Below are 9735 nucleotides of genomic sequence, written 5' to 3' on the forward strand. Positions count from 1 at the left end.
TAGTCTTTGACTACATGCCAAATCAGAAATCCAATTTGTGTTAACACCCACCTTTATTCATTCGTTTTTCTGCTTGGAAGAATAAATTAAATCTGAGAATCCATACAAGTAACTAACTTTAGATTCCTTCTGAAATGGTAGATAATGTCTAACCTAACCAAATAGTAGTATCATTTCTGTTCAACAGCTCTTATGTAAATACACAGTAAGATTTTTGATGGTAAAAAATCATAATTACTATTTACTGAACAAGTTTCTATACTAGTAAAGTGTTTATAACATGATGTCATTCAGTTCTCCTAAAAAAAAAAATGAAGGTAGGTGTGTTATGCCTTTTTCACTAATAAATAAGGGGTAAATAAGTGGAAGTCTTAAAAATTATATAAATTTCCCAGGTTCTGACTGTTAATGGATAAAAATTGAACAGTTTTCACAGTTCATAACTGTTTGCAGAATAACCATGTATCAATAAGAGATTTATTCATCTCATGTGTATTTATAGTACATATATGCATATATAAATATTACATTTATATTTATACATATATAGGTATATAGATTTGATAATTTAGGATGCATCTTCCAGAAGCTATTCTGCATTTTTCCAGACACTATACCTGAAGTTTTAGAAAGTTGTCACCTCCAGGTAGGTAAGGGGTATAGTGTGGCTATAACATGATCCTATTGGGTAAATAGCCAAAATTTCCTATAGATGGGGTTAACTATATTAATAATCAGTTGTTTTCTCAAAGTTAAATAATAAATAATAAAAAATATATTGAATATTTATGTTAAATAATATTTTATATTTAACTTTGAAAGAAAATTTAGGTGGAGGTTTTAAGAAATAGGTTGTCTTTCTTACCAATTTTTACCAATGTTCAATCTCCTTTTAGTTTAATTATACTCTCAAACAGAACCCGATGATGTCAATCTGAAATTTTCCTTAAGGTTAAAATTTATCTAGGACATTAAAATGCCTCAAGCTTCAACTTGACTCTTCTGTCAATTTGGTACCCAAAGCCTTGCAGGTGGCTTGAAATTAACATATCATTTCTCTTTAATGCTAAATACTTAATCTTTTCTAACATAAGAAGAAAAGTAAAGGTGCTAATTGACTTTCTTAGAATTACTTTTAGCTTTTTAATTCTGTTACATCTTCCCTGATTTTTTATAGAAGAGGGGAAAAAGTTGCAGTATGAGTTTGCAAAATGCTTAAAATAGTAGTCTTTTCCTTATTAAGAGTTGCTTGCTTTTCCAGACAGTGGCTGAGACTGTTCAAATGCCTATGATGTTTTTTCTCCTTTCTTTGACTGATATTTTTAATTGCCTTATACTAATCTAAATAATTTTACTGTGGGATCTTTGAATTCATTCTTATAGAAGTAAATCCTATTTTTTAGACTATGACATGACCTAACCTTAAATTTTTTTGATTCAAAACATCACGAATTTTCAAAACAAAACTTCAATAATATAATTTTTCCACAGTGTCTAATGAGTTCCTTTTAAATTCATAATTCCAAATTCAAATCTCAGAGGTTATTATTTTTAAGGACTATTTAACATTGTTTTCCTTTACTAACATGGAGTCAGTCCCACCTCTAATCTCTTGGTTTTAAGTGCATCCCTGTTATTCTAAGTTTTCCTACGTATCTCTACAAACAATTGAGAATTTTCTGGTGATTTATATTGTCTTGTATTTTCCTCTCATTTAAATTCAATACTAAATATTATGCCTGAGAATTTTTCAGGTTTCATGATGAATCAACTTAAGAAATGATTCTCATTTTTTTCATCTATAGTCTTTTCCCCTAATTATTGCTTCTATATTCATAATTTTAAATGTCTTGCATAATTTTAAATGTCCATTTCCTTTAAAATTGAGATATAGTGTATGTCATAGGTTTTCCCTTTTACATAGATAGTTCAGAATCATGAAATCACAGCTATTATTTAAATTGCAACACTTTCTTAATGCATAAAGAAACTAATTAGGTTATGTTCCTGTCAAATATTAAAAGATAAGATTTTTTTTAATCTACACAGAGAACTAAATTCAAAGAGAGAGGGCTATCTCAGCCTAGAATCCTCTAGCTTCAAAATAAATAAATGAACAAACATCATGGAATAGAATATTTGTCCCTATAGTCCTTTTTTAATGTATTCATTGGTATCCAAAGATGCAGCATGCTGTTGCCAAAAAGATTAGACAGACATTTTATTCAGAGGAGGAAAAGAGTCCATAAATTTTTCTTCCTTTTGCTCCTTGAACTTAATTTATAATCTCCCTCCATAGGATTTTATTCTTTATATTTGTTTTATTAATTTTATCTTTTAAATTAAAAAATATAGTTATAGATGAACATGATACCTTTATTTTTTTATTTAAGTTATTTTTATGTGGTGCTGAGGATCAAACACAGTGCCTCACACATGCTAGGCAAGTGCTCCACCCCTGAGCTACAATTTCAGCCCCATATATTAATCATATATTAATATATGATTAATTTTAAATTGACAGATAACACTATGCTTTTAACTTTACAATTTGATCTTTTGAAGTACCTATACATGATGGAATTGTTAGTCTAGCTAATTAATAGATGCATTACCTAACATGTTTCTATAGAAAGAGCAAAAATATCCACTTTATATTTTTAAAAGAATAGAGAATACTGTATTGATATTATTATAGTTACATAACCTTTGACCAACATCTCATTCCTTTCTTCCCCCATAACCTCCCACTGGTTATAATGTAACCACTATTATAGTTTATACTTTTATGAGATTAACTTTCATATGAGTGAGATTATGTGGTATTCATCTTCCTGTTTCTGGATCATTTAGCTTCAAATAATGTTGTCCAGATTCATACATGTCATGACAAACAACAGAATTTCGTCCTTTCGTGTGGATGTATTGTATTCCACCTTGGGTAGATAGACACTTCTCTATGTGCTTGGGGTTACACCTCAGTAAACCAAAGTATGGTCAGCTTTTCATGCTGGTGACCAAAATACCTGACAAGAACAATTTATAGTAGGAAAAGTTTATCTGGGGCTCACGGTTTCAGAGGTCTCAGTTCATGGTCTGCTGACGACTTTATAGCTCTGGGCCAGAGGTGAAGTGGAGCAACATGGCAGGAAAACATTGCAGAGGAGGCTGCACACTTCACAAGTAGCCAGGAGGCTGAGAGAGAGAGGAGTCAGAGACAAAATATATAATTCCCAAGGTATGTCCTGAGTGACCCACTTATACAAAGCATACCCCACCTGCCTACAGATACCACTTATTAATCTATTCACAACTTAATGCTTCAAAAGGATTAATCCATTGGCTAGGTTTTAATTCTCATAATCTAGTCATTTGACCTCTCACATTAACAAAAAAAATTTGGGGGGACCCCTCATATCCAAACCATAACAACCAATAATAAGTTTAAATGTCACAAGTCAAAAATGCATTTAATACATGTAACCTACTGAATATCTTAGCAACACAGTACATGCAGGAGCATTGGCTGTTACCCTCAAAGATTATGTGGCTGATGGGAAGGAACTATGGCTTATGGCAGCTGCCCAACACATTGAGAGAATATTATACAATATCCTGCAGGAAAAGATTAAAATTTAAAGTATCATTTCTATAGTATGTGCACTGCTTTTGTACCCTGCTGAAGTTGAATCATCTTAAATTGTGATATGATCCATTTTATTTATTCACTAATCTGGGTTTTTAAAAACAGGTTCGTTTAGTTCTATGTGACAGTAGAACCCATTTTGACATAATTATACAAGCATGAAATATATCTTGCTCTAATTCAGTCCCCAGTATCTATCCTTCCCCTTCCCTCCCCTCCAACTCCCTGCTTGCTTCCCTCTACCGATCTTTCTGCCATTTACCCATTGTTAATTTTTTAATTAATTTCTTCTAGATGTGCACAAGGGTGAGATTCATGGTGGTATACTTACATATGTACCTAAGAAAGTTATATCAGATTCATTCCACTGTCTTTCCTTTTCCCATTACCCCTCTCTTCCCTTTATTTCCCTTTTTCTACTTCTTTTTTTTTTTTAATCCACCCCTTCTCTCACTGTGGGTTAGTTTCCACATACCAGAGAAAACATTTGATCTTTGTTTTGGGGGGACTGACTTATTTCACTTAACATTCACTCCAAAGTCACTTTAATGCCTCCCTGATGATTTACCCACTTCTACAATCTTCAAACAACAATGTTTTTAGACAAGGGAAACAAAAGGAGGCCAACCGTTGCTCAGACTTTGAATGATCCCTTGTGTGACTTATATTTTAATAAAGGAGACCCAGGAGTAATGGCCTCTATTTCTTCATTTGTCTGAGTCCATCAGGCTGCTATAGCAAAATACATAACAGTAGAACATTTACAAATACTGGGAAAGTGTTCCTTATTGTTCTGGACACTGGCAAGTCCAAGATCAAGAAATTAGCAGGTCTCGTGTCTGGCGAGTACTTGTTCCTTGTAGATGGAACCTGTTATGTATCCTCACCTGATGGAAGTGGGGAAACAGGCTCATTGGGCTCTCTAGTAAAAGGGCACTAATCCCCTTGATGGGACCCTACTCCAATAATTGTCTTAATCACTTCCTAAATGCACCAATTCTTAGTACTTACAGCTGTATTAGAGATCAGGTGTCAATAAATTTGGGGGGTGGGCACAAACAGACCAGAGCATTATTTATAAAGTTTCTTAACTTATTCTTTTCTAGTACCCCAGTTCCTGGGGATTGAGTTCTTGTCTTATTCTTCAATCTTTCCAGAGAGTAAAGCGTTGTCCCTGGGCCATGTGCTATCGGATATGTCCCAAGGTCATTTTGTATTTATGCCACGCTTCTTATGAAATACTGACTTGAGGGGGTCATGCTGTGTTTAACTCTTTAGACCCTTACTTGAATCTTATAATCTCTAAAAATAACTTTCTGACTGTTCAGAACCCAGCTGGTTATCTCTGTTCCCCTCTCAGATAAGATTGGTCTCCCAGGGCCTCCCTCTAATTTCATTTTTGGGACTGTGCAGGAATCATTTTGAAGTTCTTGTCACAATATATGTTGCTAATCACATAACCAATAACTAGTTGTTTCTTTCAAACAAGATAATAAGAGAAAATGGTACATAAAATTAAGATTGTAACCTACAATCAGAATTACTATAAAAGAAAAATGAGATAGTTTAAAAGAGAAAGAAAATGTAGCATTTTGTAGCATATTTTGCAAAATGATATCATAGTAAGGGTGAATATTGATGAGTATAGTGAAGTGGTGTATAACATATACTTAAATACTTATAATGTAAGATTTACTAGAGTGAATGAACAACTTTAAAAAATATATAGCCTAGTTGTCACTTATTGACAATTATTTTAGATGATTAATTGAACTGGAACTTGAACAAATATTTGTACGCCTGTGTTTACAACGGCATTATTCACACTAGCCAAAAGGAAGATGTAATCCATGTCCATACATGAATGAAAAGGTAAATGAAACATGGTTTAAACACACAAGAGGATTATAATTCTGCCTTAAAAAGGAAGAATATTCTGATATGTGCTACAACGTGAACGAACCTCAGTGACATCATGCTAAGTGAAATAAACACTCACCAAAGAGGCAATGTTGTTTGGTTTGATTTATATGAAGTACCTAGAATAACCATACTCATGAAGACAGAAAATAGAAAGGTAGTTTTCAAGGCCTAGCAGAAAAATGTGGATACAGAATTTCAGTGTTAGAAGATTAGAATGTTCTGGAGATGGATGGTGGTGATGGATACACAATATGATACATGTTTTAAATGCAACTAAACTAGACACCTCAAATAGTTAAAATGTCGAGAGAACCAAAAGACAAACCAAAGACTGGGGGAAAACATTTTCAAAGAACAAATATAAGTACTATTATCCAAAATATATAAAGAACTATTAAATTTCAACAGTAAGAAATGAACAATTCAGATTAAAAAAGAAAAAAAGGGAAAAAGCTATGAGCGAACGGTTCATCAAAGAAGAGATATAAGTGGCAAATAAGCACATGCAACAATGCCCACTAAGACATATTATTAGGGAATTTCAAGTTAAAACCAATGAGATACCACTGCACATCTATTAAGGAAGGGCAAAAGACAAAACACTTACACAAGATGCTTGTGAGAAATGGAGTATTAGGAACTTTCATTCATTGCTGGTCAGAACATGAAATGGTACAGCTACTTTAGAAGACAGTCTAGGAATTTCTTTAAAAAAATAAACATACTCTTTTATATAATCTAGCAATGGCACTCTTTTATTTCCTCAAATCAATTGAAAATGTGAGCTCATACGTCTTGCACATAATGTTTATAGCAGCTTTACTTATAATTGCCAAAAATTGAAAGTTTCAAAAATATCCTTCAGAAGGTGAGTGGATAAACTGGGGTTTATCCAAACAATGAAATAACACAAAGTGCTAAAAATAAATGAGCTATCAAACTATGAAAAGCCATAGAGGGAATTTTATGCAAAATGCATATTACAAAGTAATAATCCAAAAAAGCTACACAGTATATAATCATAGCTGTATGATATTATGGAAAAGTCAAACCCATAGAGACAATTAAAAGTTTAGTTATTACCAAGAATAAATGAGGAGAGAAAGGTCAATAGTTAGGGTACAGAGGATTTTTCAGGACACAGAAACTACTTTGTATGATACCATAATGGTATAAACATGTTGTACATTTGTCCAAACTCACTGGAGGTACAAAACCAGGAATGAACCCTAATGTAAACTATGGTATTTAGGTAATATTAATGTGTCTGTGCAGGTTCATTGATTGTCATAAATGTATTATTGTGGTTCAAAATGTTGGCTGTGATATATGGGAAAACAATACTTTTTGTTCTATTCCACTGTGAACCTAAAACTGCTCTCAAAATAATGTTTATTAATTTTAAAATGGCTAAAATTATAAAATTTATGTTTCATATATTTTATGACAATAAAAACATTGAATTGATTATTTAAGTTGTAAAGATGTTAAAAAATTTTGTTGTTTTGGATTCCATCCCTGGCACCACGTAAACAAACTAAATAAACAAAATAAAAGTATTATGTCCATCTACAACTAAAAAATAATTTTAAAAAATGAAGGAAAATTATTGTGGAATGATTCCCTGTGAAATCAATTATCTTTTGAAATCAATGAAGCATGGGGACATGACTTAGTTGGAAAATAATGCCTCAGGACTATGTTGTACCCATAAATATGTCCACAGAGGAGTTATTTACAACATTTTAATAAACAATAAAATCAATAACAATCAAATAATAATAAAAACATTTCTTTTCCAACTTCCTCATTAAATTAGTCACAGTATACTACTAAATTTGAATTGTAGATTTGAGATTATTTCTTACTTTGGGGATCTTTTCAGTGCTTTCCCCACTTTTTCATTAACAATTGCTTATTATGTTACCCAAAAGCTACCCAAATTATATTTTGAAAGGGGTCTGCTATGAAAAAATGATTTTAAAATATTTTTAATAATTTGTTTTCAACAAGAGATCATTCCGTTTTAGTTAGCCAAGGATATATAGCACCCACGTTTATACATGAAATTAAGCTAACTTTATCTTTTAAAATAGTAACTTATAGACTAAGCTTTTCAAATCCATCATAACACCTTTGCTTTAAAAGTTTTAATATTTCCTTATTAATTCTGAAAAAATAATGATAATCTAGTTATGTTACATCATTTTTCTCCTTATAGACATAACTTCGACATCAGTAGATAATTGTCCTTGTGAAAAATTCACTTATTCTGATTTTGGGCTTATGCTCAGGCTATTACTTCTCTATGAAATTCTTTTCCCCATTTCCTTACTTATCCAAGCAGTGTCAAATCTCAACTCACAAGGTATCCAGCTGTACACTTGAGACACAAGTTGGTACTGGAATAAGCATCTCACCATCAAAGACTGAAAAAAAAATCTAGATGGACTGCAAAAGGCAACTGTTTGAAGCATTGGAGCACAATCAGGAAGGATTTGAGGAGCTATAAATCCAGGAAGGAAGAGAGAAAAGACGATAGAAATGACCTGCTAGTACTCTGTCTGCCAGCCTAAACAAAGCAAAAATAAATCCAAATGAATCCAAAAGAAAGATAAAATGACAACCTTCTTTAGACAAAAATAACATCTACAGCCTTCATAAGTTTTCATCCATAGTTTCTCATATACAATAAAACAGCATGAGACATTTAAAAACAAAATTAACTGCAGGTGACCAAAACACACCAGAAAAGCAACAGATAATAGAAATGAATCCAGAGCATGATACATAGGTTAGGAGTATCAGACACAGAGTTTAAAATCATTATCATTTATCTGCTCAAAATTTAGAGATGGTATGTAGAATTTCAGCAATGTAGTAAAAAATAAAGAAATGGGAATTTGATGTCAATGATTGATTTGATAGCAAATTAGACATAACTGAAAAGATTTGTGGCCTGGAAAATAGATCAATAGGAAGTAATCAAAGTAATGCATAAAAAATGATGAAAACAGAGGAGTATAAGAAATATATGGAATATGATTTTAGAAATCTAATATGTAAAAATGGAAAGAGAAAATGGGAGAGTCAATATTTAAGGAAATTCTGGCTCAAAGTTTATCAAAACTACTGTAAGACATAAAATATCATGATCTAAGATGTTCTCTGTTTCTCTACATTCTACTGTGTTAGAGGCCAGATGGTAGATGTAAGCTCTATTGTTCTAGTATGGTCTAACCTTGGTTGTGGTAGACAAATGTTTGTTTTTTTATAAAGTGACGTTAGTACTTAATTGTGCATTCCAGAGAACAATGTCCAACCCCACAGGGCTTGTGTGAAATGATTTCTGCCTGTAAGGATACATCACTTCTTTCATTAATGTGAAAACAAGTAGGTAAAGGTGAACTACCATTATGTGGCTGGGCAGTCTCTCTGAGGAACAGAGCTACACTGAGTGGTCAGTGTTGATCTCTGCTGCAGATTGATTGTTCCACATGGCAGTCAGTTTTGGTAAGGAAGGGTTTTGTTTTCAGGTCCATGCATACTCTACAACCCTAACTCTACCATTGCTCTTAGTTTGACCCCTGGATCAGGCCTCTGTGGGCACTGAGGAGTTTCCACAGAATCTCATGTTAAAGGCAGGATCCTTAGGGTCTTTAATTAAAAACCAAGAGATCTGTTGAGATTTGATACATATGGAGGGTTATAGAAGGATTTTAAAGAAGAACAATAAGAAAACCAGAACTCCATCACAGGAAAAACAAGTTGAAAATAGTTAGGAGACCCAATGATTCTAACCTTAATTGAGGCATAATGATGCTGAAATTTTACTGACATGAATGAGAATGGTGAAAAGTGGACTGAAAGAAGATACCTTGTTTAGGAATTGACTGGATGGAAGTAAGGATAAAGGATATGTCAAAATGGGGGCAGGGGATATAGCTCAGTCAGTAGAGTGCTTGCCTAGCATACATAAGGCCCTGGGTTCAATCCCCAGCACCAAAACAAAACAAAACAAAACAAAGACATTTCAAAGATGACTTGAATTGTCCAACCTAAATTATAGAAATGGGAGTAAAGCCATTTATGAATATCAGAATACCAATCAACCTTAGTCCATAATATAGGTAACCTGTGGGATTTAAATATCAGAGTAGAGGTAA

Source organism: Ictidomys tridecemlineatus, chromosome 9, assembly GCF_052094955.1.
Source record: "Ictidomys tridecemlineatus isolate mIctTri1 chromosome 9, mIctTri1.hap1, whole genome shotgun sequence".
NCBI lineage: Eukaryota > Metazoa > Chordata > Mammalia > Rodentia > Sciuridae > Ictidomys > Ictidomys tridecemlineatus.